Source organism: Ambystoma mexicanum, chromosome 8 (genome assembly GCF_040938575.1).
Source record: "Ambystoma mexicanum isolate Mex_15411 chromosome 8, UKY_AmexF1_1, whole genome shotgun sequence".
Classification (NCBI taxonomy): Eukaryota; Metazoa; Chordata; class Amphibia; order Caudata; family Ambystomatidae; genus Ambystoma; species Ambystoma mexicanum.
The window spans coordinates 731,762,655-731,786,140 of NC_090929.1; the positions used below are offsets into that span (position 1 = coordinate 731,762,655).

General features: G+C 46.2%; 52 non-coding genes and 12 pseudogenes across 52 annotated transcripts; all 64 read left to right on the plus strand.

Moving 5' to 3' along the window:
• The first annotated feature begins 539 nt into the window (after nt 1–539).
• On the plus strand, nt 540–658 carry LOC138478144 (5S ribosomal RNA). Its single transcript, XR_011272038.1, has one exon. It is a non-coding gene; the product is annotated as a 5S ribosomal RNA (ribosomal RNA).
• A 106-nt stretch (nt 659–764) lies between these two features.
• Nucleotides 765–883, plus strand: LOC138478760 (5S ribosomal RNA). The gene has a single exon (XR_011272597.1). It is a non-coding gene; the product is annotated as a 5S ribosomal RNA (ribosomal RNA).
• Nucleotides 884–1,347: 464 nt separating this feature from the next.
• Nucleotides 1,348–1,463, plus strand: LOC138474107 (5S ribosomal RNA; annotated as a pseudogene).
• A 106-nt stretch (nt 1,464–1,569) lies between these two features.
• LOC138479919 (5S ribosomal RNA) lies at nt 1,570–1,688 on the plus strand. Its single transcript, XR_011273649.1, has one exon. It is a non-coding gene; the product is annotated as a 5S ribosomal RNA (ribosomal RNA).
• Nucleotides 1,689–1,794: 106 nt separating this feature from the next.
• On the plus strand, nt 1,795–1,913 carry LOC138476648 (5S ribosomal RNA). The gene has a single exon (XR_011270680.1). It is a non-coding gene; the product is annotated as a 5S ribosomal RNA (ribosomal RNA).
• Nucleotides 1,914–2,376: 463 nt separating this feature from the next.
• On the plus strand, nt 2,377–2,495 carry LOC138479570 (5S ribosomal RNA). Its single transcript, XR_011273333.1, has one exon. It is a non-coding gene; the product is annotated as a 5S ribosomal RNA (ribosomal RNA).
• Nucleotides 2,496–2,601: 106 nt separating this feature from the next.
• LOC138476650 (5S ribosomal RNA) lies at nt 2,602–2,720 on the plus strand. Its single transcript, XR_011270682.1, has one exon. It is a non-coding gene; the product is annotated as a 5S ribosomal RNA (ribosomal RNA).
• Nucleotides 2,721–3,184: 464 nt separating this feature from the next.
• On the plus strand, nt 3,185–3,300 carry LOC138474108 (5S ribosomal RNA; annotated as a pseudogene).
• A 106-nt stretch (nt 3,301–3,406) lies between these two features.
• On the plus strand, nt 3,407–3,525 carry LOC138476651 (5S ribosomal RNA). Its single transcript, XR_011270683.1, has one exon. It is a non-coding gene; the product is annotated as a 5S ribosomal RNA (ribosomal RNA).
• A 106-nt stretch (nt 3,526–3,631) lies between these two features.
• LOC138479315 (5S ribosomal RNA) lies at nt 3,632–3,750 on the plus strand. The gene has a single exon (XR_011273101.1). It is a non-coding gene; the product is annotated as a 5S ribosomal RNA (ribosomal RNA).
• Nucleotides 3,751–4,213: 463 nt separating this feature from the next.
• LOC138479571 (5S ribosomal RNA) lies at nt 4,214–4,332 on the plus strand. Its single transcript, XR_011273334.1, has one exon. It is a non-coding gene; the product is annotated as a 5S ribosomal RNA (ribosomal RNA).
• A 106-nt stretch (nt 4,333–4,438) lies between these two features.
• Nucleotides 4,439–4,557, plus strand: LOC138476652 (5S ribosomal RNA). The gene has a single exon (XR_011270684.1). It is a non-coding gene; the product is annotated as a 5S ribosomal RNA (ribosomal RNA).
• Nucleotides 4,558–5,021: 464 nt separating this feature from the next.
• On the plus strand, nt 5,022–5,137 carry LOC138474110 (5S ribosomal RNA; annotated as a pseudogene).
• Nucleotides 5,138–5,243: 106 nt separating this feature from the next.
• LOC138476653 (5S ribosomal RNA) lies at nt 5,244–5,362 on the plus strand. Its single transcript, XR_011270685.1, has one exon. It is a non-coding gene; the product is annotated as a 5S ribosomal RNA (ribosomal RNA).
• Nucleotides 5,363–5,468: 106 nt separating this feature from the next.
• LOC138476654 (5S ribosomal RNA) lies at nt 5,469–5,587 on the plus strand. The gene has a single exon (XR_011270686.1). It is a non-coding gene; the product is annotated as a 5S ribosomal RNA (ribosomal RNA).
• A 656-nt stretch (nt 5,588–6,243) lies between these two features.
• On the plus strand, nt 6,244–6,362 carry LOC138478145 (5S ribosomal RNA). The gene has a single exon (XR_011272039.1). It is a non-coding gene; the product is annotated as a 5S ribosomal RNA (ribosomal RNA).
• A 106-nt stretch (nt 6,363–6,468) lies between these two features.
• LOC138478761 (5S ribosomal RNA) lies at nt 6,469–6,587 on the plus strand. Its single transcript, XR_011272598.1, has one exon. It is a non-coding gene; the product is annotated as a 5S ribosomal RNA (ribosomal RNA).
• A 464-nt stretch (nt 6,588–7,051) lies between these two features.
• On the plus strand, nt 7,052–7,167 carry LOC138474111 (5S ribosomal RNA; annotated as a pseudogene).
• Nucleotides 7,168–7,273: 106 nt separating this feature from the next.
• On the plus strand, nt 7,274–7,392 carry LOC138479920 (5S ribosomal RNA). Its single transcript, XR_011273650.1, has one exon. It is a non-coding gene; the product is annotated as a 5S ribosomal RNA (ribosomal RNA).
• Nucleotides 7,393–7,498: 106 nt separating this feature from the next.
• LOC138476656 (5S ribosomal RNA) lies at nt 7,499–7,617 on the plus strand. The gene has a single exon (XR_011270687.1). It is a non-coding gene; the product is annotated as a 5S ribosomal RNA (ribosomal RNA).
• A 463-nt stretch (nt 7,618–8,080) lies between these two features.
• LOC138479572 (5S ribosomal RNA) lies at nt 8,081–8,199 on the plus strand. The gene has a single exon (XR_011273335.1). It is a non-coding gene; the product is annotated as a 5S ribosomal RNA (ribosomal RNA).
• Nucleotides 8,200–8,305: 106 nt separating this feature from the next.
• On the plus strand, nt 8,306–8,424 carry LOC138476657 (5S ribosomal RNA). The gene has a single exon (XR_011270688.1). It is a non-coding gene; the product is annotated as a 5S ribosomal RNA (ribosomal RNA).
• A 464-nt stretch (nt 8,425–8,888) lies between these two features.
• On the plus strand, nt 8,889–9,004 carry LOC138474112 (5S ribosomal RNA; annotated as a pseudogene).
• Nucleotides 9,005–9,110: 106 nt separating this feature from the next.
• Nucleotides 9,111–9,229, plus strand: LOC138476658 (5S ribosomal RNA). Its single transcript, XR_011270689.1, has one exon. It is a non-coding gene; the product is annotated as a 5S ribosomal RNA (ribosomal RNA).
• Nucleotides 9,230–9,335: 106 nt separating this feature from the next.
• Nucleotides 9,336–9,454, plus strand: LOC138479316 (5S ribosomal RNA). The gene has a single exon (XR_011273102.1). It is a non-coding gene; the product is annotated as a 5S ribosomal RNA (ribosomal RNA).
• A 463-nt stretch (nt 9,455–9,917) lies between these two features.
• LOC138479575 (5S ribosomal RNA) lies at nt 9,918–10,036 on the plus strand. The gene has a single exon (XR_011273337.1). It is a non-coding gene; the product is annotated as a 5S ribosomal RNA (ribosomal RNA).
• A 106-nt stretch (nt 10,037–10,142) lies between these two features.
• Nucleotides 10,143–10,261, plus strand: LOC138476659 (5S ribosomal RNA). The gene has a single exon (XR_011270690.1). It is a non-coding gene; the product is annotated as a 5S ribosomal RNA (ribosomal RNA).
• Nucleotides 10,262–10,725: 464 nt separating this feature from the next.
• On the plus strand, nt 10,726–10,841 carry LOC138474113 (5S ribosomal RNA; annotated as a pseudogene).
• Nucleotides 10,842–10,947: 106 nt separating this feature from the next.
• On the plus strand, nt 10,948–11,066 carry LOC138476660 (5S ribosomal RNA). Its single transcript, XR_011270691.1, has one exon. It is a non-coding gene; the product is annotated as a 5S ribosomal RNA (ribosomal RNA).
• Nucleotides 11,067–11,172: 106 nt separating this feature from the next.
• Nucleotides 11,173–11,291, plus strand: LOC138476662 (5S ribosomal RNA). The gene has a single exon (XR_011270693.1). It is a non-coding gene; the product is annotated as a 5S ribosomal RNA (ribosomal RNA).
• Nucleotides 11,292–11,755: 464 nt separating this feature from the next.
• Nucleotides 11,756–11,874, plus strand: LOC138479214 (5S ribosomal RNA). Its single transcript, XR_011273009.1, has one exon. It is a non-coding gene; the product is annotated as a 5S ribosomal RNA (ribosomal RNA).
• A 106-nt stretch (nt 11,875–11,980) lies between these two features.
• LOC138474309 (5S ribosomal RNA) lies at nt 11,981–12,089 on the plus strand (annotated as a pseudogene).
• A 106-nt stretch (nt 12,090–12,195) lies between these two features.
• Nucleotides 12,196–12,314, plus strand: LOC138476663 (5S ribosomal RNA). Its single transcript, XR_011270694.1, has one exon. It is a non-coding gene; the product is annotated as a 5S ribosomal RNA (ribosomal RNA).
• A 464-nt stretch (nt 12,315–12,778) lies between these two features.
• LOC138479215 (5S ribosomal RNA) lies at nt 12,779–12,897 on the plus strand. Its single transcript, XR_011273010.1, has one exon. It is a non-coding gene; the product is annotated as a 5S ribosomal RNA (ribosomal RNA).
• A 106-nt stretch (nt 12,898–13,003) lies between these two features.
• LOC138474310 (5S ribosomal RNA) lies at nt 13,004–13,112 on the plus strand (annotated as a pseudogene).
• A 106-nt stretch (nt 13,113–13,218) lies between these two features.
• LOC138476664 (5S ribosomal RNA) lies at nt 13,219–13,337 on the plus strand. The gene has a single exon (XR_011270695.1). It is a non-coding gene; the product is annotated as a 5S ribosomal RNA (ribosomal RNA).
• Nucleotides 13,338–13,790: 453 nt separating this feature from the next.
• Nucleotides 13,791–13,909, plus strand: LOC138476665 (5S ribosomal RNA). The gene has a single exon (XR_011270696.1). It is a non-coding gene; the product is annotated as a 5S ribosomal RNA (ribosomal RNA).
• Nucleotides 13,910–14,015: 106 nt separating this feature from the next.
• Nucleotides 14,016–14,134, plus strand: LOC138478102 (5S ribosomal RNA). Its single transcript, XR_011272000.1, has one exon. It is a non-coding gene; the product is annotated as a 5S ribosomal RNA (ribosomal RNA).
• Nucleotides 14,135–14,240: 106 nt separating this feature from the next.
• Nucleotides 14,241–14,359, plus strand: LOC138479000 (5S ribosomal RNA). The gene has a single exon (XR_011272815.1). It is a non-coding gene; the product is annotated as a 5S ribosomal RNA (ribosomal RNA).
• Nucleotides 14,360–14,465: 106 nt separating this feature from the next.
• LOC138476667 (5S ribosomal RNA) lies at nt 14,466–14,584 on the plus strand. Its single transcript, XR_011270697.1, has one exon. It is a non-coding gene; the product is annotated as a 5S ribosomal RNA (ribosomal RNA).
• A 473-nt stretch (nt 14,585–15,057) lies between these two features.
• Nucleotides 15,058–15,176, plus strand: LOC138479800 (5S ribosomal RNA). Its single transcript, XR_011273541.1, has one exon. It is a non-coding gene; the product is annotated as a 5S ribosomal RNA (ribosomal RNA).
• A 106-nt stretch (nt 15,177–15,282) lies between these two features.
• LOC138478177 (5S ribosomal RNA) lies at nt 15,283–15,401 on the plus strand. Its single transcript, XR_011272068.1, has one exon. It is a non-coding gene; the product is annotated as a 5S ribosomal RNA (ribosomal RNA).
• A 464-nt stretch (nt 15,402–15,865) lies between these two features.
• On the plus strand, nt 15,866–15,984 carry LOC138476668 (5S ribosomal RNA). Its single transcript, XR_011270698.1, has one exon. It is a non-coding gene; the product is annotated as a 5S ribosomal RNA (ribosomal RNA).
• A 106-nt stretch (nt 15,985–16,090) lies between these two features.
• Nucleotides 16,091–16,209, plus strand: LOC138478920 (5S ribosomal RNA). Its single transcript, XR_011272742.1, has one exon. It is a non-coding gene; the product is annotated as a 5S ribosomal RNA (ribosomal RNA).
• Nucleotides 16,210–16,315: 106 nt separating this feature from the next.
• On the plus strand, nt 16,316–16,434 carry LOC138478666 (5S ribosomal RNA). The gene has a single exon (XR_011272512.1). It is a non-coding gene; the product is annotated as a 5S ribosomal RNA (ribosomal RNA).
• Nucleotides 16,435–16,540: 106 nt separating this feature from the next.
• On the plus strand, nt 16,541–16,659 carry LOC138476669 (5S ribosomal RNA). The gene has a single exon (XR_011270699.1). It is a non-coding gene; the product is annotated as a 5S ribosomal RNA (ribosomal RNA).
• A 463-nt stretch (nt 16,660–17,122) lies between these two features.
• On the plus strand, nt 17,123–17,241 carry LOC138479576 (5S ribosomal RNA). The gene has a single exon (XR_011273338.1). It is a non-coding gene; the product is annotated as a 5S ribosomal RNA (ribosomal RNA).
• A 106-nt stretch (nt 17,242–17,347) lies between these two features.
• LOC138480288 (5S ribosomal RNA) lies at nt 17,348–17,476 on the plus strand (annotated as a pseudogene).
• Nucleotides 17,477–17,940: 464 nt separating this feature from the next.
• Nucleotides 17,941–18,056, plus strand: LOC138474114 (5S ribosomal RNA; annotated as a pseudogene).
• A 106-nt stretch (nt 18,057–18,162) lies between these two features.
• Nucleotides 18,163–18,281, plus strand: LOC138479921 (5S ribosomal RNA). Its single transcript, XR_011273651.1, has one exon. It is a non-coding gene; the product is annotated as a 5S ribosomal RNA (ribosomal RNA).
• A 106-nt stretch (nt 18,282–18,387) lies between these two features.
• Nucleotides 18,388–18,506, plus strand: LOC138476670 (5S ribosomal RNA). The gene has a single exon (XR_011270700.1). It is a non-coding gene; the product is annotated as a 5S ribosomal RNA (ribosomal RNA).
• A 463-nt stretch (nt 18,507–18,969) lies between these two features.
• On the plus strand, nt 18,970–19,088 carry LOC138479577 (5S ribosomal RNA). Its single transcript, XR_011273339.1, has one exon. It is a non-coding gene; the product is annotated as a 5S ribosomal RNA (ribosomal RNA).
• A 106-nt stretch (nt 19,089–19,194) lies between these two features.
• LOC138476671 (5S ribosomal RNA) lies at nt 19,195–19,313 on the plus strand. Its single transcript, XR_011270701.1, has one exon. It is a non-coding gene; the product is annotated as a 5S ribosomal RNA (ribosomal RNA).
• Nucleotides 19,314–19,777: 464 nt separating this feature from the next.
• LOC138474115 (5S ribosomal RNA) lies at nt 19,778–19,893 on the plus strand (annotated as a pseudogene).
• Nucleotides 19,894–19,999: 106 nt separating this feature from the next.
• On the plus strand, nt 20,000–20,118 carry LOC138476672 (5S ribosomal RNA). The gene has a single exon (XR_011270702.1). It is a non-coding gene; the product is annotated as a 5S ribosomal RNA (ribosomal RNA).
• Nucleotides 20,119–20,224: 106 nt separating this feature from the next.
• On the plus strand, nt 20,225–20,343 carry LOC138476674 (5S ribosomal RNA). Its single transcript, XR_011270704.1, has one exon. It is a non-coding gene; the product is annotated as a 5S ribosomal RNA (ribosomal RNA).
• A 473-nt stretch (nt 20,344–20,816) lies between these two features.
• Nucleotides 20,817–20,935, plus strand: LOC138479801 (5S ribosomal RNA). The gene has a single exon (XR_011273542.1). It is a non-coding gene; the product is annotated as a 5S ribosomal RNA (ribosomal RNA).
• A 106-nt stretch (nt 20,936–21,041) lies between these two features.
• LOC138478178 (5S ribosomal RNA) lies at nt 21,042–21,160 on the plus strand. The gene has a single exon (XR_011272069.1). It is a non-coding gene; the product is annotated as a 5S ribosomal RNA (ribosomal RNA).
• A 464-nt stretch (nt 21,161–21,624) lies between these two features.
• Nucleotides 21,625–21,743, plus strand: LOC138476675 (5S ribosomal RNA). The gene has a single exon (XR_011270705.1). It is a non-coding gene; the product is annotated as a 5S ribosomal RNA (ribosomal RNA).
• Nucleotides 21,744–21,849: 106 nt separating this feature from the next.
• On the plus strand, nt 21,850–21,968 carry LOC138478921 (5S ribosomal RNA). Its single transcript, XR_011272743.1, has one exon. It is a non-coding gene; the product is annotated as a 5S ribosomal RNA (ribosomal RNA).
• Nucleotides 21,969–22,074: 106 nt separating this feature from the next.
• On the plus strand, nt 22,075–22,193 carry LOC138478667 (5S ribosomal RNA). The gene has a single exon (XR_011272513.1). It is a non-coding gene; the product is annotated as a 5S ribosomal RNA (ribosomal RNA).
• Nucleotides 22,194–22,299: 106 nt separating this feature from the next.
• On the plus strand, nt 22,300–22,418 carry LOC138476676 (5S ribosomal RNA). Its single transcript, XR_011270706.1, has one exon. It is a non-coding gene; the product is annotated as a 5S ribosomal RNA (ribosomal RNA).
• Nucleotides 22,419–22,881: 463 nt separating this feature from the next.
• Nucleotides 22,882–23,000, plus strand: LOC138479578 (5S ribosomal RNA). The gene has a single exon (XR_011273340.1). It is a non-coding gene; the product is annotated as a 5S ribosomal RNA (ribosomal RNA).
• A 106-nt stretch (nt 23,001–23,106) lies between these two features.
• On the plus strand, nt 23,107–23,235 carry LOC138480289 (5S ribosomal RNA; annotated as a pseudogene).
• Nucleotides 23,236–23,486: the final 251 nt, after the last annotated feature.

Below are 23,486 nucleotides of genomic sequence, written 5' to 3' on the forward strand. Positions count from 1 at the left end.
CTATTTACATATAATTAGCATACAGGTAGTGTGTTCATGGGTAATAAATCGACTTTCACATGTAATGCAGTACAGAGAATATTGAGTCCTTCAAGAGGCATGAAAGAAAGCCGTTATTGTGTTGATTGTTCTCTCCATCTCCCTGCAACAGAAACAGGATGGATGGATTAAAGTTATCCTACCAGACATAGGAGTCCTGAATGGGCCCACCAGTCTTATATATCTCGCCTGATCGAGCCTGATCGAGCGCTGATCGAGCGATGAGCGTGGTATCATGTTGCAAGTGGCTGCATGGCTTAGCTTACTAAATGCAAATGCATAAGAGTAATATTCTTAGCATTTCTAGAGCCTACGGCCACACCACACTAAGCAGTGTCGGGCCTAGTTAGTACCTGGATGGGAGACCGCCTGGGAATACCAGGTGCTGTAGGCTTTTTTGTGCTCCAAGTTCAGGAAGTGAGCCATTTCTCAATTGCCTTTCAAAACTGCAAGGTCTAGCCGACTAGATGCTTAAAAGTACAAAACTCACTAGGACCAGAGCCTACGGCCACACCACACTGAATCCGCCCGATCTCGTCTGATCTCGGAAGCTAAGCAGTGTCGGGCCTAGTTAGTACCTGGATGGGAGACCGCCTGGGAATACCAGGTGCTGTAGGCTTTTTTGTGCTCCAAGTTCAGGAAGTGAGCCATTTCTCAATTGCCTTTCAAAACTGCAAGGTCTAGCCGACTAGATGCTTAAAAGTACAAAACTCACTAAGCCCAGAGCCTACGGCCACACCACACTGAATGCGCCCGATCTCGTCTGATCTCGGAAGCTAAGCACTGTCGGGCCTAGTTAGTACCTGGATGGGAGACCGCCTGGGAATACCAGGTGCTGTAGGCTATTTTGTGCTCCATGATTAGTAATTGCACAACTTCTCAATTACTTTTCAAATTTGGTATGTTTCCAAAATAATTTTATCCCGTTTTATAGCGGAAATGTTGGACAACATTATGAGGGCTGGAGCTACCTATTTACATATAATTAGCATACAGGTAGTGTGTTCATGGGTAATAAATCGACTTTCACATGTAATGCAGTACAGAGAATATTGAGTCCTTCAAGAGGCATGAAAGAAAGCCGTTATTGTGTTGATTGTTCTCTCCACCTCCCTGCAACAGAAACAGGATGGATGGATTAAAGTTATCCTACCAGACATAGGAGTCCTGAATGGGCCCACCAGTCTTATATATCTCGCCTGATCGAGCGCTGATCGAGCGATGAGCGTGGTATCATGTTGCAAGTGGCTGCATGGCTTAGCTTACTAAATGCAAATGCATAAGAGTAATATTCTTAGCATTACTAGAGCCTACGGCCACACCAGACTGAATGCGCCCGATCTCGTCTGATCTCGGAAGCTCAGTGTCGGGCCTAGTTAGTACCTGGATGGGAGACCGCCTGGGAATACCAGGTGCTGTAGGCTTTTTTGTGCTCCAAGTTCAGGAAGTGAGCCATTTCTCAATTGCCTTTCAAAACTGCAAGGTCTAGCCGACTAGATGCTTAAAAGTACAAAACTCACTAGGCCCAGAGCCTACGGCCACACCACACTGAATGCGCCCCATCTCGTCTGATCTCGGAAGCTAAGCAGTGTCGGGCCTAGTTAGTACCTGGATGGGAGACCGCCTGGGAATACCAGGTGCTGTAGGCTTTTTTGTGCTCCAAGTTCAGGAAGTGAGCCATTTCTCAATTGCCTTTCAAAACTGCAAGGTCTAGCCGACTAGATGCTTAAAAGTACAAAACTCACTAGGACCAGAGCCTACGGCCACACCACACTGAATGCGCCCGATCTCGTCTGATCTCGGAAGCTAAGCAGTGTCGGGCCTAGTTAGTACCTGGATGGGAGACCGCCTGGGAATACCAGGTGCTGTAGGCTATTTTGTGCTCCATGATTAGTAATTGCACAACTTCTCAATTACTTTTCAAATTTGGTATGTTTCCAAAATAATTTTATCCCGTTTTATAGCGGAAATGTTGGACAACATTATGAGGGCTGGAGCTACCTATTTACATATAATTAGCATACAGGTAGTGTGTTCATGGGTAATAAATCGACTTTCACATGTAATGCAGTACAGAGAATATTGAGTCCTTCAAGAGGCATGAAAGAAAGCCGTTATTGTGTTGATTGTTCTCTCCATCTCCCTGCAACAGAAACAGGATGGATGGATTAAAGTTATCCTACCAGACATAGGAGTCCTGAATGGGCCCACCAGTCTTATATATCTCGCCTGATCGAGCCTGATCGAGCGATGAGCGTGGTATCATGTTGCAAGTGGCTGCATGGCTTAGCTTACTAAATGCAAATGCATAAGAGTAATATTCTTAGCATTTCTAGAGCCTACGGCCACACCACACTGAATGCGCCTGATCTCGTCTGATCTCGGAAGCTAAGCAGTGTCGGGCCTAGTTAGTACCTGGATGGGAGACTGCCTGGGAATACCAGGTGCTGTAGGCTTTTTTGTGCTCCAAGTTCAGGAAGTGAGCCATTTCTCAATTGCCTTTCAAAACTGCAAGGTCTAGCCGACTAGATGCTTAAAAGTACAAAACTCACTAGGCCCAGAGCCTACGGCCACACCACACTGAATGCGCCCGATCTCGTCTGATCTCGGAAGCTAAGCAGTGTCGGGCCTAGTTAGTACCTGGATGGGAGACCGCCTGGGAATACCAGGTGCTGTAGGCTATTTTGTGCTCCATGATTAGTAATTGCGCAACTTCTCAGTTACTTTTCAAATTTGGTATGTTTCCAAAATAATTTTATCCCGTTTTATAGCGGAAATGTTGGACAACATTATGAGGGCTGGAGCTACCTATTTACATATAATTAGCATACAGGTAGTGTGTTCATGGGTAATAAATCGACTTTCACATGTAATGCAGTACAGAGAATATTGAGTCCTTCAAGAGGCATGAAAGAAAGCCGTTATTGTGTTGATTGTTCTCTCCACCTCCCTGCAACAGAAACAGGATGGATGGATTAAAGTTATCCTACCAGACATAGGAGTCCTGAATGGGCCCACCAGTCTTATATATCTCGCCTGATCGAGCGCTGATCGAGCGATGAGCGTGGTATCATGTTGCAAGTGGCTGCATGGCTTAGCTTACTAAATGCAAATGCATAAGAGTAATATTCTTAGCATTACTAGAGCCTACGGCCACACCAGACTGAATGCGCCCGATCTCGTCTGATCTCGGAAGCTCAGTGTCGGGCCTAGTTAGTACCTGGATGGGAGACCGCCTGGGAATACCAGGTGCTGTAGGCTTTTTTGTGCTCCAAGTTCAGGAAGTGAGCCATTTCTCAATTGCCTTTCAAAACTGCAAGGTCTAGCCGACTAGATGCTTAAAAGTACAAAACTCACTAGGCCCAGAGCCTACGGCCACACCACACTGAATGCGCCCGATCTCGTCTGATCTCGGAAGCTAAGCAGTGTCGGGCCTAGTTAGTACCTGGATGGGAGACCGCCTGGGAATACCAGGTGCTGTAGGCTTTTTTGTGCTCCAAGTTCAGGAAGTGAGCCATTTCTCAATTGCCTTTCAAAACTGCAAGGTCTAGCCGACTAGATGCTTAAAAGTACAAAACTCACTAGGACCAGAGCCTACGGCCACACCACACTGAATGCGCCCAATCTCGTCTGATCTCGGAAGCTAAGCAGTGTCGGGCCTAGTTAGTACCTGGATGGGAGACCGCCTGGGAATACCAGGTGCTGTAGGCTATTTTGTGCTCCATGATTAGTAATTGCACAACTTCTCAATTACTTTTCAAATTTGGTATGTTTCCAAAATAATTTTATCCCGTTTTATAGCGGAAATGTTGGACAACATTATGAGGGCTGGAGCTACCTATTTACATATAATTAGCATACAGGTAGTGTGTTCATGGGTAATAAATCGACTTTCACATGTAATGCAGTACAGAGAATATTGAGTCCTTCAAGAGGCATGAAAGAAAGCCGTTATTGTGTTGATTGTTCTCTCCATCTCCCTGCAACAGAAACAGGATGGATGGATTAAAGTTATCCTACCAGACATAGGAGTCCTGAATGGGCCCACCAGTCTTATATATCTCGCCTGATCGAGCCTGATCGAGCGATGAGCGTGGTATCATGTTGCAAGTGGCTGCATGGCTTAGCTTACTAAATGCAAATGCATAAGAGTAATATTCTTAGCATTTCTAGAGCCTACGGCCACACCACACTGAATGCGCCTGATCTCGTCTGATCTCGGAAGCTAAGCAGTGTCGGGCCTAGTTAGTACCTGGATGGGAGACTGCCTGGGAATACCAGGTGCTGTAGGCTTTTTTGTGCTCCAAGTTCAGGAAGTGAGCCATTTCTCAATTGCCTTTCAAAACTGCAAGGTCTAGCCGACTAGATGCTTAAAAGTACAAAACTCACTAGGCCCAGAGCCTACGGCCACACCACACTGAATGCGCCCGATCTCGTCTGATCTCGGAAGCTAAGCAGTGTCGGGCCTAGTTAGTACCTGGATGGGAGACCGCCTGGGAATACCAGGTGCTGTAGGCTATTTTGTGCTCCATGATTAGTAATTGCGCAACTTCTCAGTTACTTTTCAAATTTGGTATGTTTCCAAAATAATTTTATCCCGTTTTATAGCGGAAATGTTGGACAACATTATGAGGGCTGGAGCTACCTATTTACATATAATTAGCATACAGGTAGTGTGTTCATGGGTAATAAATCGACTTTCACATGTAATGCAGTACAGAGAATATTGAGTCCTTCAAGAGGCATGAAAGAAAGCCGTTATTGTGTTGATTGTTCTCTCCACCTCCCTGCAACAGAAACAGGATGGATGGATTAAAGTTATCCTACCAGACATAGGAGTCCTGAATGGGCCCACCAGTCTTATATATCTCGCCTGATCGAGCGCTGATCGAGCGATGAGCGTGGTATCATGTTGCAAGTGGCTGCATGGCTTAGCTTACTAAATGCAAATGCATAAGAGTAATATTCTTAGCATTACTAGAGCCTACGGCCACACCAGACTGAATGCGCCCGATCTCGTCTGATCTCGGAAGCTCAGTGTCGGGCCTAGTTAGTACCTGGATGGGAGACCGCCTGGGAATACCAGGTGCTGTAGGCTTTTTTGTGCTCCAAGTTCAGGAAGTGAGCCATTTCTCAATTGCCTTTCAAAACTGCAAGGTCTAGCCGACTAGATGCTTAAAAGTACAAAACTCACTAGGCTCAGAGCCTACGGCCACACCACACTGAATGCGCCCGATCTCGTCTGATCTCGGAAGCTAAGCAGTGTCGGGCCTAGTTAGTACCTGGATGGGAGACCGCCTGGGAATACCAGGTGCTGTAGGCTTTTTTGTGCTCCAAGTTCAGGAAGTGAGCCATTTCTCAATTGCCTTTCAAAACTGCAAGGTCTAGCCGACTAGATGCTTAAAAGTACAAAACTCACTAGGACCAGAGCCTACGGCCACACCACACTGAATGCGCCCGATCTCGTCTGATCTCGGAAGCTAAGCAGTGTCGGGCCTAGTTAGTACCTGGATGGGAGACCGCCTGGGAATACCAGGTGCTGTAGGCTATTTTGTGCTCCATGATTAGTAATTGCACAACTTCTCAATTACTTTTCAAATTTGGTATGTTTCCAAAATAATTTTATCCCGTTTTATAGCGGAAATGTTGGACAACATTATGAGGGCTGGAGCTACCTATTTACATATAATTAGCATACAGGTAGTGTGTTCATGGGTAATAAATCGACTTTCACATGTAATGCAGTACAGAGAATATTGAGTCCTTCAAGAGGCATGAAAGAAAGCCGTTATTGTGTTGATTGTTCTCTCCATCTCCCTGCAACAGAAACAGGATGGATGGATTAAAGTTATCCTACCAGACATAGGAGTCCTGAATGGGCCCACCAGTCTTATATATCTCGCCTGATCGAGCGCTGATCGAGCGATGAGCGTGGTATCATGTTGCAAGTGGCTGCATGGCTTAGCTTACTAAATGCAAATGCATAAGAGTAATATTCTTAGCATTTCTAGAGCCTACGGCCACACCACACTAAGCAGTGTCGGGCCTAGTTAGTACCTGGATGGGAGACCGCCTGGGAATACCAGGTGCTGTAGGCTTTTTTGTGCTCCAAGTTCAGGAAGTGAGCCATTTCTCAATTGCCTTTCAAAACTGCAAGGTCTAGCCGACTAGATGCTTAAAAGTACAAAACTCACTAGGACCAGAGCCTACGGCCACACCACACTGAATCCGCCCGATCTCGTCTGATCTCGGAAGCTAAGCAGTGTCGGGCCTAGTTAGTACCTGGATGGGAGACCGCCTGGGAATACCAGGTGCTGTAGGCTTTTTTGTGCTCCAAGTTCAGGAAGTGAGCCATTTCTCAATTGCCTTTCAAAACTGCAAGGTCTAGCCGACTAGATGCTTAAAAGTACAAAACTCACTAAGCCCAGAGCCTACGGCCACACCACACTGAATGCGCCCGATCTCGTCTGATCTCGGAAGCTAAGCACTGTCGGGCCTAGTTAGTACCTGGATGGGAGACCGCCTGGGAATACCAGGTGCTGTAGGCTATTTTGTGCTCCATGATTAGTAATTGCACAACTTCTCAATTACTTTTCAAATTTGGTATGTTTCCAAAATAATTTTATCCCGTTTTATAGCGGAAATGTTGGACAACATTATGAGGGCTGGAGCTACCTATTTACATATAATTAGCATACAGGTAGTGTGTTCATGGGTAATAAATCGACTTTCACATGTAATGCAGTACAGAGAATATTGAGTCCTTCAAGAGGCATGAAAGAAAGCCGTTATTGTGTTGATTGTTCTCTCCACCTCCCTGCAACAGAAACAGGATGGATGGATTAAAGTTATCCTACCAGACATAGGAGTCCTGAATGGGCCCACCAGTCTTATATATCTCGCCTGATCGAGCGCTGATCGAGCGATGAGCGTGGTATCATGTTGCAAGTGGCTGCATGGCTTAGCTTACTAAATGCAAATGCATAAGAGTAATATTCTTAGCATTACTAGAGCCTACGGCCACACCAGACTGAATGCGCCCGATCTCGTCTGATCTCGGAAGCTCAGTGTCGGGCCTAGTTAGTACCTGGATGGGAGACCGCCTGGGAATACCAGGTGCTGTAGGCTTTTTTGTGCTCCAAGTTCAGGAAGTGAGCCATTTCTCAATTGCCTTTCAAAACTGCAAGGTCTAGCCGACTAGATGCTTAAAAGTACAAAACTCACTAGGCCCAGAGCCTACGGCCACACCACACTGAATGCGCCCCATCTCGTCTGATCTCGGAAGCTAAGCAGTGTCGGGCCTAGTTAGTACCTGGATGGGAGACCGCCTGGGAATACCAGGTGCTGTAGGCTTTTTTGTGCTCCAAGTTCAGGAAGTGAGCCATTTCTCAATTGCCTTTCAAAACTGCAAGGTCTAGCCGACTAGATGCTTAAAAGTACAAAACTCACTAGGACCAGAGCCTACGGCCACACCACACTGAATGCGCCCGATCTCGTCTGATCTCGGAAGCTAAGCAGTGTCGGGCCTAGTTAGTACCTGGATGGGAGACCGCCTGGGAATACCAGGTGCTGTAGGCTATTTTGTGCTCCATGATTAGTAATTGCACAACTTCTCAATTACTTTTCAAATTTGGTATGTTTCCAAAATAATTTTATCCCGTTTTATAGCGGAAATGTTGGACAACATTATGAGGGCTGGAGCTACCTATTTACATATAATTAGCATACAGGTAGTGTGTTCATGGGTAATAAATCGACTTTCACATGTAATGCAGTACAGAGAATATTGAGTCCTTCAAGAGGCATGAAAGAAAGCCGTTATTGTGTTGATTGTTCTCTCCATCTCCCTGCAACAGAAACAGGATGGATGGATTAAAGTTATCCTACCAGACATAGGAGTCCTGAATGGGCCCACCAGTCTTATATATCTCGCCTGATCGAGCCTGATCGAGCGATGAGCGTGGTATCATGTTGCAAGTGGCTGCATGGCTTAGCTTACTAAATGCAAATGCATAAGAGTAATATTCTTAGCATTTCTAGAGCCTACGGCCACACCACACTGAATGCGCCTGATCTCGTCTGATCTCGGAAGCTAAGCAGTGTCGGGCCTAGTTAGTACCTGGATGGGAGACTGCCTGGGAATACCAGGTGCTGTAGGCTTTTTTGTGCTCCAAGTTCAGGAAGTGAGCCATTTCTCAATTGCCTTTCAAAACTGCAAGGTCTAGCCGACTAGATGCTTAAAAGTACAAAACTCACTAGGCCCAGAGCCTACGGCCACACCACACTGAATGCGCCCGATCTCGTCTGATCTCGGAAGCTAAGCAGTGTCGGGCCTAGTTAGTACCTGGATGGGAGACCGCCTGGGAATACCAGGTGCTGTAGGCTATTTTGTGCTCCATGATTAGTAATTGCGCAACTTCTCAGTTACTTTTCAAATTTGGTATGTTTCCAAAATAATTTTATCCCGTTTTATAGCGGAAATGTTGGACAACATTATGAGGGCTGGAGCTACCTATTTACATATAATTAGCATACAGGTAGTGTGTTCATGGGTAATAAATCGACTTTCACATGTAATGCAGTACAGAGAATATTGAGTCCTTCAAGAGGCATGAAAGAAAGCCGTTATTGTGTTGATTGTTCTCTCCACCTCCCTGCAACAGAAACAGGATGGATGGATTAAAGTTATCCTACCAGACATAGGAGTCCTGAATGGGCCCACCAGTCTTATATATCTCGCCTGATCGAGCGCTGATCGAGCGATGAGCGTGGTATCATGTTGCAAGTGGCTGCATGGCTTAGCTTACTAAATGCAAATGCATAAGAGTAATATTCTTAGCATTACTAGAGCCTACGGCCACACCAGACTGAATGCGCCCGATCTCGTCTGATCTCGGAAGCTCAGTGTCGGGCCTAGTTAGTACCTGGATGGGAGACCGCCTGGGAATACCAGGTGCTGTAGGCTTTTTTGTGCTCCAAGTTCAGGAAGTGAGCCATTTCTCAATTGCCTTTCAAAACTGCAAGGTCTAGCCGACTAGATGCTTAAAAGTACAAAACTCACTAGGCCCAGAGCCTACGGCCACACCACACTGAATGCGCCCGATCTCGTCTGATCTCGGAAGCTAAGCAGTGTCGGGCCTAGTTAGTACCTGGATGGGAGACCGCCTGGGAATACCAGGTGCTGTAGGCTTTTTTGTGCTCCAAGTTCAGGAAGTGAGCCATTTCTCAATTGCCTTTCAAAACTGCAAGGTCTAGCCGACTAGATGCTTAAAAGTACAAAACTCACTAGGACCAGAGCCTACGGCCACACCACACTGAATGCGCCCAATCTCGTCTGATCTCGGAAGCTAAGCAGTGTCGGGCCTAGTTAGTACCTGGATGGGAGACCGCCTGGGAATACCAGGTGCTGTAGGCTATTTTGTGCTCCATGATTAGTAATTGCACAACTTCTCAATTACTTTTCAAATTTGGTATGTTTCCAAAATAATTTTATCCCGTTTTATAGCGGAAATGTTGGACAACATTATGAGGGCTGGAGCTACCTATTTACATATAATTAGCATACAGGTAGTGTGTTCATGGGTAATAAATCGACTTTCACATGTAATGCAGTACAGAGAATATTGAGTCCTTCAAGAGGCATGAAAGAAAGCCGTTATTGTGTTGATTGTTCTCTCCATCTCCCTGCAACAGAAACAGGATGGATGGATTAAAGTTATCCTACCAGACATAGGAGTCCTGAATGGGCCCACCAGTCTTATATATCTCGCCTGATCGAGCCTGATCGAGCGATGAGCGTGGTATCATGTTGCAAGTGGCTGCATGGCTTAGCTTACTAAATGCAAATGCATAAGAGTAATATTCTTAGCATTTCTAGAGCCTACGGCCACACCACACTGAATGCGCCTGATCTCGTCTGATCTCGGAAGCTAAGCAGTGTCGGGCCTAGTTAGTACCTGGATGGGAGACTGCCTGGGAATACCAGGTGCTGTAGGCTTTTTTGTGCTCCAAGTTCAGGAAGTGAGCCATTTCTCAATTGCCTTTCAAAACTGCAAGGTCTAGCCGACTAGATGCTTAAAAGTACAAAACTCACTAGGCCCAGAGCCTACGGCCACACCACACTGAATGCGCCCGATCTCGTCTGATCTCGGAAGCTAAGCAGTGTCGGGCCTAGTTAGTACCTGGATGGGAGACCGCCTGGGAATACCAGGTGCTGTAGGCTATTTTGTGCTCCATGATTAGTAATTGCGCAACTTCTCAGTTACTTTTCAAATTTGGTATGTTTCCAAAATAATTTTATCCCGTTTTATAGCGGAAATGTTGGACAACATTATGAGGGCTGGAGCTACCTATTTACATATAATTAGCATACAGGTAGTGTGTTCATGGGTAATAAATCGACTTTCACATGTAATGCAGTACAGAGAATATTGAGTCCTTCAAGAGGCATGAAAGAAAGCCGTTATTGTGTTGATTGTTCTCTCCACCTCCCTGCAACAGAAACAGGATGGATGGATTAAAGTTATCCTACCAGACATAGGAGTCCTGAATGGGCCCACCAGTCTTATATATCTCGCCTGATCGAGCGCTGATCGAGCGATGAGCGTGGTATCATGTTGCAAGTGGCTGCATGGCTTAGCTTACTAAATGCAAATGCATAAGAGTAATATTCTTAGCATTACTAGAGCCTACGGCCACACCAGACTGAATGCGCCCGATCTCGTCTGATCTCGGAAGCTCAGTGTCGGGCCTAGTTAGTACCTGGATGGGAGACCGCCTGGGAATACCAGGTGCTGTAGGCTTTTTTGTGCTCCAAGTTCAGGAAGTGAGCCATTTCTCAATTGCCTTTCAAAACTGCAAGGTCTAGCCGACTAGATGCTTAAAAGTACAAAACTCACTAGGCTCAGAGCCTACGGCCACACCACACTGAATGCGCCCGATCTCGTCTGATCTCGGAAGCTAAGCAGTGTCGGGCCTAGTTAGTACCTGGATGGGAGACCGCCTGGGAATACCAGGTGCTGTAGGCTTTTTTGTGCTCCAAGTTCAGGAAGTGAGCCATTTCTCAATTGCCTTTCAAAACTGCAAGGTCTAGCCGACTAGATGCTTAAAAGTACAAAACTCACTCGGACCAGAGCCTACGGCCACACCACACTGAATGCGCCCGATCTCGTCTGATCTCGGAAGCTAAGCAGTGTCGGGCCTAGTTAGTACCTGGATGGGAGACCGCCTGGGAATACCAGGTGCTGTAGGCTATTTTGTGCTCCATGATTAGTAATTGCACAACTTCTCAATTACTTTTCAAATTTGGTATGTTTCCAAAATAATTTTATCCCGTTTTATAGCGGAAATGTTGGACAACATTATGAGGGCTGGAGCTACCTATTTACATATAATTAGCATACAGGTAGTGTGTTCATGGGTAATAAATCGACTTTCACATGTAATGCAGTACAGAGAATATTGAGTCCTTCAAGAGGCATGAAAGAAAGCCGTTATTGTGTTGATTGTTCTCTCCATCTCCCTGCAACAGAAACAGGATGGATGGATTAAAGTTATCCTACCAGACATAGGAGTCCTGAATGGGCCCACCAGTCTTATATATCTCGCCTGATCGAGCGCTGATCGAGCGATGAGCGTGGTATCATGTTGCAAGTGGCTGCATGGCTTAGCTTACTAAATGCAAATGCATAAGAGTAATATTCTTAGCATTACTAGAGCCTACGGCCACACCAGACTGAATGCGCCCGATCTCGTCTGATCTCGGAAGCTAAGCAGTGTCGGGCCTAGTTAGTACCTGGATGGGAGACCGCCTGGGAATACCAGGTGCTGTAGGCTTTTTTGTGCTCCAAGTTCAGGAAGTGAGCCATTTCTCAATTGCCTTTCAAAACTGCAAGGTCTAGCCGACTAGATGCTTAAAAGTACAAAACTCACTAGGCCCAGAGCCTACGGCCACACCACACTGAATGCGCCTGATCTCGGAAGCTAAGCAGTGTCGGGCCTAGTTAGTACCTGGATGGGAGACCGCCTGGGAATACCAGGTGCTGTAGGCTTTTTTGTGCTCCAAGTTCAGGAAGTGAGCCATTTCTCAATTGCCTTTCAAAACTGCAAGGTCTAGCCGACTAGATGCTTAAAAGTACAAAACTCACTAGGACCAGAGCCTACGGCCACACCACACTGAATGCGCCCGATCTCGTCTGATCTCGGAAGCTAAGCAGTGTCGGGCCTAGTTAGTACCTGGATGGGAGACCGCCTGGGAATACCAGGTGCTGTAGGCTATTTTGTGCTCCATGATTAGTAATTGCACAACTTCTCAATTACTTTTCAAATTTGGTATGTTTCCAAAATAATTTTATCCCGTTTTATAGCGGAAATGTTGGACAACATTATGAGGGCTGGAGCTACCTATTTACATATAATTAGCATACAGGTAGTGTGTTCATGGGTAATAAATCGACTTTCACATGTAATGCAGTACAGAGAATATTGAGTCCTTCAAGAGGCATGAAAGAAAGCCGTTATTGTGTTGATTGTTCTCTCCATCTCCCTGCAACAGAAACAGGATGGATGGATTAAAGTTATCCTACCAGACATAGGAGTCCTGAATGGGCCCACCAGTCTTATATATCTCGCCTGATCGAGCGCTGATCGAGCGATGAGCGTGGTATCATGTTGCAAGTGGCTGCATGGCTTAGCTTACTAAATGCAAATGCATAAGAGTAATATTCTTAGCATTACTAGAGCCTACGGCCACACCAGACTGAATGCGCCCGATCTCGTCTGATCTCGGAAGCTAAGCAGTGTCGGGCCTAGTTAGTACCTGGATGGGAGACCGCCTGGGAATACCAGGTGCTGTAGGCTTTTTTGTGCTCCAAGTTCAGGAAGTGAGCCATTTCTCAATTGCCTTTCAAAACTGCAAGGTCTAGCCGACTAGATGCTTAAAAGTACAAAACTCACTAGGCCCAGAGCCTACGGCCACACCACACTGAATGCGCCTGATCTCGGAAGCTAAGCAGTGTCGGGCCTAGTTAGTACCTGGATGGGAGACCGCCTGGGAATACCAGGTGCTGTAGGCTTTTTTGTGCTCCAAGTTCAGGAAGTGAGCCATTTCTCAATTGCCTTTCAAAACTGCAAGGTCTAGCCGACTAGATGCTTAAAAGTACAAAACTCACTAGGACCAGAGCCTACGGCCACACCACACTGAATGCGCCCGATCTCGTCTGATCTCGGAAGCTAAGCAGTGTCGGGCCTAGTTAGTACCTGGATGGGAGACCGCCTGGGAATACCAGGTGCTGTAGGCTATTTTGTGCTCCATGATTAGTAATTGCACAACTTCTCAATTACTTTTCAAATTTGGTATGTTTCCAAAATAATTTTATCCCGTTTTATAGCGGAAATGTTGGACAACATTATGAGGGCTGGAGCTACCTATTTACATATAATTAGCATACAGGTAGTGTGTTCATGGGTAATAAATCGACTTTCACATGTAATGCAGTACAGAGAATATTGAGTCCTTCAAGAGGCATGAAAGAAAGCCGTTATTGTGTTGATTGTTCTCTCCACCTCCCTGCAACAGAAACAGGATGGATGGATTAAAGTTATCCTACCAGACATAGGAGTCCTGAATGGGCCCACCAGTCTTATATATCTCGCCTGATCGAGCGATGAGCGTGGTATCATGTTGCAAGTGGCTGCATGGCTTAGCTTACTAAATGCAAATGCATAAGAGTAATATTCTTAGCATTTCTAGAGCCTACGGCCACACCACACTGAATGCGCCCGATCTCGTCTGATCTCGGAAGCTAAGCAGTGTCGGGCCTAGTTAGTACCTGGATGGGAGACCGCCTGGGAATACCAGGTGCTGTAGGCTTTTTTGTGCTCCAAGTTCAGGAAGTGAGCCATTTCTCAATTGCCTTTCAAAACTGCAAGGTCTAGCCGACTAGATGCTTAAAAGTACAAAACTCACTAGGCCCAGAGCCTACGGCCACACCACACTGAATGCGCCTGATCTCGTCTGATCTCGGAAGCTAAGCAGTGTCGGGCCTAGTTAGTACCTGGATGGGAGACCGCCTGGGAATACCAGGTGCTGTAGGCTTTTTTGTGCTCCAAGTTCAGGAAGTGAGCCATTTCTCAATTGCCTTTCAAAACTGCAAGGTCTAGCCGACTAGATGCTTAAAAGTACAAAACTCACTAGGACCAGAGCCTACGGCCACACCACACTGAATGCGCCCGATCTCGTCTGATCTCAGAAGCTAAGCAGTGTCGGGCCTAGTTAGTACCTGGATGGGAGACCGCCTGGGAATACCAGGTGCTGTAGGCTTTTTTGTGCTCCAAGTTCAGGAAGTGAGCCATTTCTCAATTACCTTTCAAAACTGCAAGGTCTAGCCGACTAGATGCTTAAAAGTACAAAACTCACTAGGCCCAGAGCCTACGGCCACACCACACTGAATGCGCCCGATCTCGTCTGATCTCGGAAGCTAAGCAGTGTCGGGCCTAGTTAGTACCTGGATGGGAGACCGCCTGGGAATACCAGGTGCTGTAGGCTATTTTGTGCTCCATGATTAGTAATTGCACAACTTCTCAATTACTTTTCAAATTTGGTATGTTTCCAAAATAATTTTATCCCGTTTTATAGCGGAAATGTTGGACAACATTATGAGGGCTGGAGCTACCTATTTACATATAATTAGCATACAGGTAGTGTGTTCATGGGTAATAAATCGACTTTCACATGTAATGCAGTACAGAGAATATTGAGTCCTTCAAGAGGCATGAAAGAAAGCCGTTATTGTGTTGATTGTTCTCTCCACCTCCCTGCAACAGAAACAGGATGGATGGATTAAAGTTATCCTACCAGACATAGGAGTCCTGAATGGGCCCACCAGTCTTATATATCTCGCCTGATCTCGCCTGATCGAGCCTGATCGAGCGATGAGCGTGGTATCATGTTGCAAGTGGCTGCATGGCTTAGCTTACTAAATGCAGATGCATAAGAGTAATATTCTTAGCATTTCTAGAGCCTACGGCCACACCACACTGAATGCGCCCGATCTCGTCTGATCTTGGAAGCTAAGCAGTGTCGGGCCTAGTTAGTACCTGGATGGGAGACTGCCTGGGAATACCAGGTGCTGTAGGCTTTTTTGTGCTCCAAGTTCAGGAAGTGAGCCATTTCTCAATTGCCTTTCAAAACTGCAAGGTCTAGCCGACTAGATGCTTAAAAGTACAAAACTCACTAGGCCCAGAGCCTACGGCCACACCACACTGAATGCGCCCGATCTCGTCTGATCTCGGAAGCTAAGCAGTGTCGGGCCTAGTTAGTACCTGTATGGGAGACCGCCTGGGAATACCAGGTGCTGTAGGCTATTTTGTGCTCCATGATTAGTAATTGCGCAACTTCTCAATTACTTTTCAAATTTGGTATGTTTCCAAAATAATTTTATCCCGTTTTATAGCGGAAATGTTGGACAACATTATGAGGGCTGGAGCTACCTATTTACATATAATTAGCATACAGGTAGTGTGTTCATGGGTAATAAATCGACTTTCACATGTAATGCAGTACAGAGAATATTGAGTCCTTCAAGAGGCATGAAAGAAAGCCGTTATTGTGTTAATTGTTCTCTCCACCTCCCTGCAACAGAAACAGGATGGATGGATTAAAGTTATCCTACCAGACATAGGAGTCCTGAATGGGCCCACCAGTCTTATATATCTCGCCTGATCAAGCGCTGATCGAGCGATGAGCGTGGTATCATGTTGCAAGTGGCTGCATGGCTTAGCTTACTAAATGCAAATGCATAAGAGTAATATTCTTAGCATTACTCGAGCCTACGGCCACACCACACTGAATGCGCCCGATCTCGTCTGATCTCGGAAGCTAAGCAGTGTCGGGCCTAGTTAGTACCTGGATGGGAGACCGCCTGGGAATACCAGGTGCTGTAGGCTTTTTTGTGCTCCAAGTTCAGGAAGTGAGCCATTTCTCAATTGCCTTTCAAAACTGCAAGGTCTAGCCGACTAGATGCTTAAAAGTACAAAACTCACTAGGCCCAGAGCCTACGGCCACACCACACTGAATGCGCCCGATCTCGTCTGATCTCGGAAGCTAAGCAGTGTCAGGCCTAGTTAGTACCTGGATGGGAGACCGCCTGGGAATACCAGGTGCTGTAGGCTTTTTTGTGCTCCAAGTTCAGGAAGTGAGCCATTTCTCAATTGCCTTTCAAAACTGCAAGGTCTAGCCGACTAGATGCTTAAAAGTACAAAACTCACTGGGACCAGAGCCTACGGCCACACCACACTGAATGCGCCCGATCTCGTCTGATCTTGGAAGCTAAGCAGTGTCGGGCCTAGTTAGTACCTGGATGGGAGACCGCCTGGGAATACCAGGTGCTGTAGGCTTTTTTGTGCTCCAAGTTCAGGAAGTGAGCCATTTCTCAATTGCCTTTCAAAACTGCAAGGTCTAGCCGACTAGATGCTTAAAAGTACAAAACTCACTAGGCCCTGAGCCTACGGCCACACCACACTGAATGCGCCCGATCTCGTCTGATCTCGGAAGCTAAGCAGTGTCGGGCCTAGTTAGTACCTGGATGGGAGACCGCCTGGGAATACCAGGTGCTGTAGGCTATTTTGTGCTCCATGATTAGTAATTGCACAACTTCTCAATTACTTTTCAAATTTGGTATGTTTCCAAAATAATTTTATCCCGTTTTATAGCGGAAATGTTGGACAACATTATGAGGGCTGGAGCTACCTATTTACATATAATTAGCATACAGGTAGTGTGTTCATGGGTAATAAATCGACTTTCACATGTAATGCAGTACAGAGAATATTGAGTCCTTCAAGAGGCATGAAAGAAAGCCGTTATTGTGTTGATTGTTCTCTCCACCTCCCTGCAACAGAAACAGGATGGATGGATTAAAGTTATCCTACCAGACATAGGAGTCCTGAATGGGCCCACCAGTCTTATATATCTCGCCTGATCGAGCCTGATCGAGCGATGAGCGTGGTATCATGTTGCAAGTGGCTGCATGGCTTAGCTTACTAAATGCAAATGCATAAGAGTAATATTCTTAGCATTTCTAGAGCCTACGGCCACACCACACTGAATGCGCCTGATCTCGTCTGATCTCGGAAGCTAAGCAGTGTCGGGCCTAGTTAGTACCTGGATGGGAGACTGCCTGGGAATACCAGGTGCTGTAGGCTTTTTTGTGCTCCAAGTTCAGGAAGTGAGCCATTTCTCAATTGCCTTTCAAAACTGCAAGGTCTAGCCGACTAGATGCTTAAAAGTACAAAACTCACTAGGCCCAGAGCCTACGGCCACACCACACTGAATGCGCCCCATCGCGCCCGATCTCGTCTGATCTCGGAAGCTAAGCAGTGTCGGGCCTAGTTAGTACCTGGATGGGAGACCGCCTGGGAATACCAGGTGCTGTAGGCTATTTTGTGCTCCATGATTAGTAATTGCGCAACTTCTCAATTACTTTTCAAATTTGGTATGTTTCCAAAATAATTTTATCCCGTTTTATAGCGGAAATGTTGGACAACATTATGAGGGCTGGAGCTACCTATTTACATATAATTAGCATACAGGTAGTGTGTTCATGGGTAATAAATCGACTTTCACATGTAATGCAGTACAGAGAATATTGAGTCCTTCAAGAGGCATGAAAGAAAGCCGTTATTGTGTTGATTGTTCTCTCCACCTCCCTGCAACAGAAACAGGATGGATGGATTAAAGTTATCCTACCAGACATAGGAGTCCTGAATGGGCCCACCAGTCTTATATATCTCGCCTGATCGAGCGCTGATCGAGCGATGAGCGTGGTATCATGTTGCAAGTGGCTGCATGGCTTAGCTTACTAAATGCAAATGCATAAGAGTAATATTCTTAGCATTACTAGAGCCTACGGCCACACCAGACTGAATGCGCCCGATCTCGTCTGATCTCGGAAGCTCAGTGTCGGGCCTAGTTAGTACCTGGATGGGAGACCGCCTGGGAATACCAGGTGCTGTAGGCTTTTTTGTGCTCCAAGTTCAGGAAGTGAGCCATTTCTCAATTGCCTTTCAAAACTGCAAGGTCTAGCCGACTAGATGCTTAAAAGTACAAAACTCACTAGGCCCAGAGCCTACGGCCACACCACACTGAATGCGCCCCATCTCGTCTGATCTCGGAAGCTAAGCAGTGTCGGGCCTAGTTAGTACCTGGATGGGAGACCGCCTGGGAATACCAGGTGCTGTAGGCTTTTTTGTGCTCCAAGTTCAGGAAGTGAGCCATTTCTCAATTGCCTTTCAAAACTGCAAGGTCTAGCCGACTAGATGCTTAAAAGTACAAAACTCACTAGGACCAGAGCCTACGGCCACACCACACTGAATGCGCCCGATCTCGTCTGATCTCGGAAGCTAAGCAGTGTCGGGCCTAGTTAGTACCTGGATGGGAGACCGCCTGGGAATACCAGGTGCTGTAGGCTATTTTGTGCTCCATGATTAGTAATTGCACAACTTCTCAATTACTTTTCAAATTTGGTATGTTTCCAAAATAATTTTATCCCGTTTTATAGCGGAAATGTTGGACAACATTATGAGGGCTGGAGCTACCTATTTACATATAATTAGCATACAGGTAGTGTGTTCATGGGTAATAAATCGACTTTCACATGTAATGCAGTACAGAGAATATTGAGTCCTTCAAGAGGCATGAAAGAAAGCCGTTATTGTGTTGATTGTTCTCTCCATCTCCCTGCAACAGAAACAGGATGGATGGATTAAAGTTATCCTACCAGACATAGGAGTCCTGAATGGGCCCACCAGTCTTATATATCTCGCCTGATCGAGCCTGATCGAGCGATGAGCGTGGTATCATGTTGCAAGTGGCTGCATGGCTTAGCTTACTAAATGCAAATGCATAAGAGTAATATTCTTAGCATTTCTAGAGCCTACGGCCACACCACACTGAATGCGCCTGATCTCGTCTGATCTCGGAAGCTAAGCAGTGTCGGGCCTAGTTAGTACCTGGATGGGAGACTGCCTGGGAATACCAGGTGCTGTAGGCTTTTTTGTGCTCCAAGTTCAGGAAGTGAGCCATTTCTCAATTGCCTTTCAAAACTGCAAGGTCTAGCCGACTAGATGCTTAAAAGTACAAAACTCACTAGGCCCAGAGCCTACGGCCACACCACACTGAATGCGCCCGATCTCGTCTGATCTCGGAAGCTAAGCAGTGTCGGGCCTAGTTAGTACCTGGATGGGAGACCGCCTGGGAATACCAGGTGCTGTAGGCTATTTTGTGCTCCATGATTAGTAATTGCGCAACTTCTCAGTTACTTTTCAAATTTGGTATGTTTCCAAAATAATTTTATCCCGTTTTATAGCGGAAATGTTGGACAACATTATGAGGGCTGGAGCTACCTATTTACATATAATTAGCATACAGGTAGTGTGTTCATGGGTAATAAATCGACTTTCACATGTAATGCAGTACAGAGAATATTGAGTCCTTCAAGAGGCATGAAAGAAAGCCGTTATTGTGTTGATTGTTCTCTCCACCTCCCTGCAACAGAAACAGGATGGATGGATTAAAGTTATCCTACCAGACATAGGAGTCCTGAATGGGCCCACCAGTCTTATATATCTCGCCTGATCGAGCGCTGATCGAGCGATGAGCGTGGTATCATGTTGCAAGTGGCTGCATGGCTTAGCTTACTAAATGCAAATGCATAAGAGTAATATTCTTAGCATTACTAGAGCCTACGGCCACACCAGACTGAATGCGCCCGATCTCGTCTGATCTCGGAAGCTCAGTGTCGGGCCTAGTTAGTACCTGGATGGGAGACCGCCTGGGAATACCAGGTGCTGTAGGCTTTTTTGTGCTCCAAGTTCAGGAAGTGAGCCATTTCTCAATTGCCTTTCAAAACTGCAAGGTCTAGCCGACTAGATGCTTAAAAGTACAAAACTCACTAGGCCCAGAGCCTACGGCCACACCACACTGAATGCGCCCGATCTCGTCTGATCTCGGAAGCTAAGCAGTGTCGGGCCTAGTTAGTACCTGGATGGGAGACCGCCTGGGAATACCAGGTGCTGTAGGCTTTTTTGTGCTCCAAGTTCAGGAAGTGAGCCATTTCTCAATTGCCTTTCAAAACTGCAAGGTCTAGCCGACTAGATGCTTAAAAGTACAAAACTCACTAGGACCAGAGCCTACGGCCACACCACACTGAATGCGCCCGATCTCGTCTGATCTCGGAAGCTAAGCAGTGTCGGGCCTAGTTAGTACCTGGATGGGAGACCGCCTGGGAATACCAGGTGCTGTAGGCTATTTTGTGCTCCATGATTAGTAATTGCACAACTTCTCAATTACTTTTCAAATTTGGTATGTTTCCAAAATAATTTTATCCCGTTTTATAGCGGAAATGTTGGACAACATTATGAGGGCTGGAGCTACCTATTTACATATAATTAGCATACAGGTAGTGTGTTCATGGGTAATAAATCGACTTTCACATGTAATGCAGTACAGAGAATATTGAGTCCTTCAAGAGGCATGAAAGAAAGCCGTTATTGTGTTGATTGTTCTCTCCACCTCCCTGCAACAGAAACAGGATGGATGGATTAAAGTTATCCTACCAGACATAGGAGTCCTGAATGGGCCCACCAGTCTTATATATCTCGCCTGATCTCGCCTGATCGAGCCTGATCGAGCGATGAGCGTGGTATCATGTTGCAAGTGGCTGCATGGCTTAGCTTACTAAATGCAGATGCATAAGAGTAATATTCTTAGCATTTCTAGAGCCTACGGCCACACCACACTGAATGCGCCCGATCTCGTCTGATCTTGGAAGCTAAGCAGTGTCGGGCCTAGTTAGTACCTGGATGGGAGACTGCCTGGGAATACCAGGTGCTGTAGGCTTTTTTGTGCTCCAAGTTCAGGAAGTGAGCCATTTCTCAATTGCCTTTCAAAACTGCAAGGTCTAGCCGACTAGATGCTTAAAAGTACAAAACTCACTAGGCCCAGAGCCTACGGCCACACCACACTGAATGCGCCCGATCTCGTCTGATCTCGGAAGCTAAGCAGTGTCGGGCCTAGTTAGTACCTGTATGGGAGACCGCCTGGGAATACCAGGTGCTGTAGGCTATTTTGTGCTCCATGATTAGTAATTGCGCAACTTCTCAATTACTTTTCAAATTTGGTATGTTTCCAAAATAATTTTATCCCGTTTTATAGCGGAAATGTTGGACAACATTATGAGGGCTGGAGCTACCTATTTACATATAATTAGCATACAGGTAGTGTGTTCATGGGTAATAAATCGACTTTCACATGTAATGCAGTACAGAGAATATTGAGTCCTTCAAGAGGCATGAAAGAAAGCCGTTATTGTGTTAATTGTTCTCTCCACCTCCCTGCAACAGAAACAGGATGGATGGATTAAAGTTATCCTACCAGACATAGGAGTCCTGAATGGGCCCACCAGTCTTATATATCTCGCCTGATCAAGCGCTGATCGAGCGATGAGCGTGGTATCATGTTGCAAGTGGCTGCATGGCTTAGCTTACTAAATGCAAATGCATAAGAGTAATATTCTTAGCATTACTCGAGCCTACGGCCACACCACACTGAATGCGCCCGATCTCGTCTGATCTCGGAAGCTAAGCAGTGTCGGGCCTAGTTAGTACCTGGATGGGAGACCGCCTGGGAATACCAGGTGCTGTAGGCTTTTTTGTGCTCCAAGTTCAGGAAGTGAGCCATTTCTCAATTGCCTTTCAAAACTGCAAGGTCTAGCCGACTAGATGCTTAAAAGTACAAAACTCACTAGGCCCAGAGCCTACGGCCACACCACACTGAATGCGCCCGATCTCGTCTGATCTCGGAAGCTAAGCAGTGTCAGGCCTAGTTAGTACCTGGATGGGAGACCGCCTGGGAATACCAGGTGCTGTAGGCTTTTTTGTGCTCCAAGTTCAGGAAGTGAGCCATTTCTCAATTGCCTTTCAAAACTGCAAGGTCTAGCCGACTAGATGCTTAAAAGTACAAAACTCACTGGGACCAGAGCCTACGGCCACACCACACTGAATGCGCCCGATCTCGTCTGATCTTGGAAGCTAAGCAGTGTCGGGCCTAGTTAGTACCTGGATGGGAGACCGCCTGGGAATACCAGGTGCTGTAGGCTTTTTTGTGCTCCAAGTTCAGGAAGTGAGCCATTTCTCAATTGCCTTTCAAAACTGCAAGGTCTAGCCGACTAGATGCTTAAAAGTACAAAACTCACTAGGCCCTGAGCCTACGGCCACACCACACTGAATGCGCCCGATCTCGTCTGATCTCGGAAGCTAAGCAGTGTCGGGCCTAGTTAGTACCTGGATGGGAGACCGCCTGGGAATACCAGGTGCTGTAGGCTATTTTGTGCTCCATGATTAGTAATTGCACAACTTCTCAATTACTTTTCAAATTTGGTATGTTTCCAAAATAATTTTATCCCGTTTTATAGCGGAAATGTTGGACAACATTATGAGGGCTGGAGCTACCTATTTACATATAATTAGCATACAGGTAGTGTGTTCATGGGTAATAAATCGACTTTCACATGTAATGCAGTACAGAGAATATTGAGTCCTTCAAGAGGCATGAAAGAAAGCCGTTATTGTGTTGATTGTTCTCTCCACCTCCCTGCAACAGAAACAGGATGGATGGATTAAAGTTATCCTACCAGACATAGGAGTCCTGAATGGGCCCACCAGTCTTATATATCTCGCCTGATCGAGCCTGATCGAGCGATGAGCGTGGTATCATGTTGCAAGTGGCTGCATGGCTTAGCTTACTAAATGCAAATGCATAAGAGTAATATTCTTAGCATTTCTAGAGCCTACGGCCACACCACACTGAATGCGCCTGATCTCGTCTGATCTCGGAAGCTAAGCAGTGTCGGGCCTAGTTAGTACCTGGATGGGAGACTGCCTGGGAATACCAGGTGCTGTAGGCTTTTTTGTGCTCCAAGTTCAGGAAGTGAGCCATTTCTCAATTGCCTTTCAAAACTGCAAGGTCTAGCCGACTAGATGCTTAAAAGTACAAAACTCACTAGGCCCAGAGCCTACGGCCACACCACACTGAATGCGCCCCATCGCGCCCGATCTCGTCTGATCTCGGAAGCTAAGCAGTGTCGGGCCTAGTTAGTACCTGGATGGGAGACCGCCTGGGAATACCAGGTGCTGTAGGCTATTTTGTGCTCCATGATTAGTAATTGCGCAACTTCTCAATTACTTTTCAAATTTGGTATGTTTCCAAAATAATTTTATCCCGTTTTATAGCGGAAATGTTGGACAACATTATGAGGGCTGGAGCTACCTATTTACATATAATTAGCATACAGGTAGTGTGTTCATGGGTAATAAATCGACTTTCACATGTAATGCAGTACAGAGAATATTGAGTCCTTCAAGAGGCATGAAAGAAAGCCGTTATTGTGTTG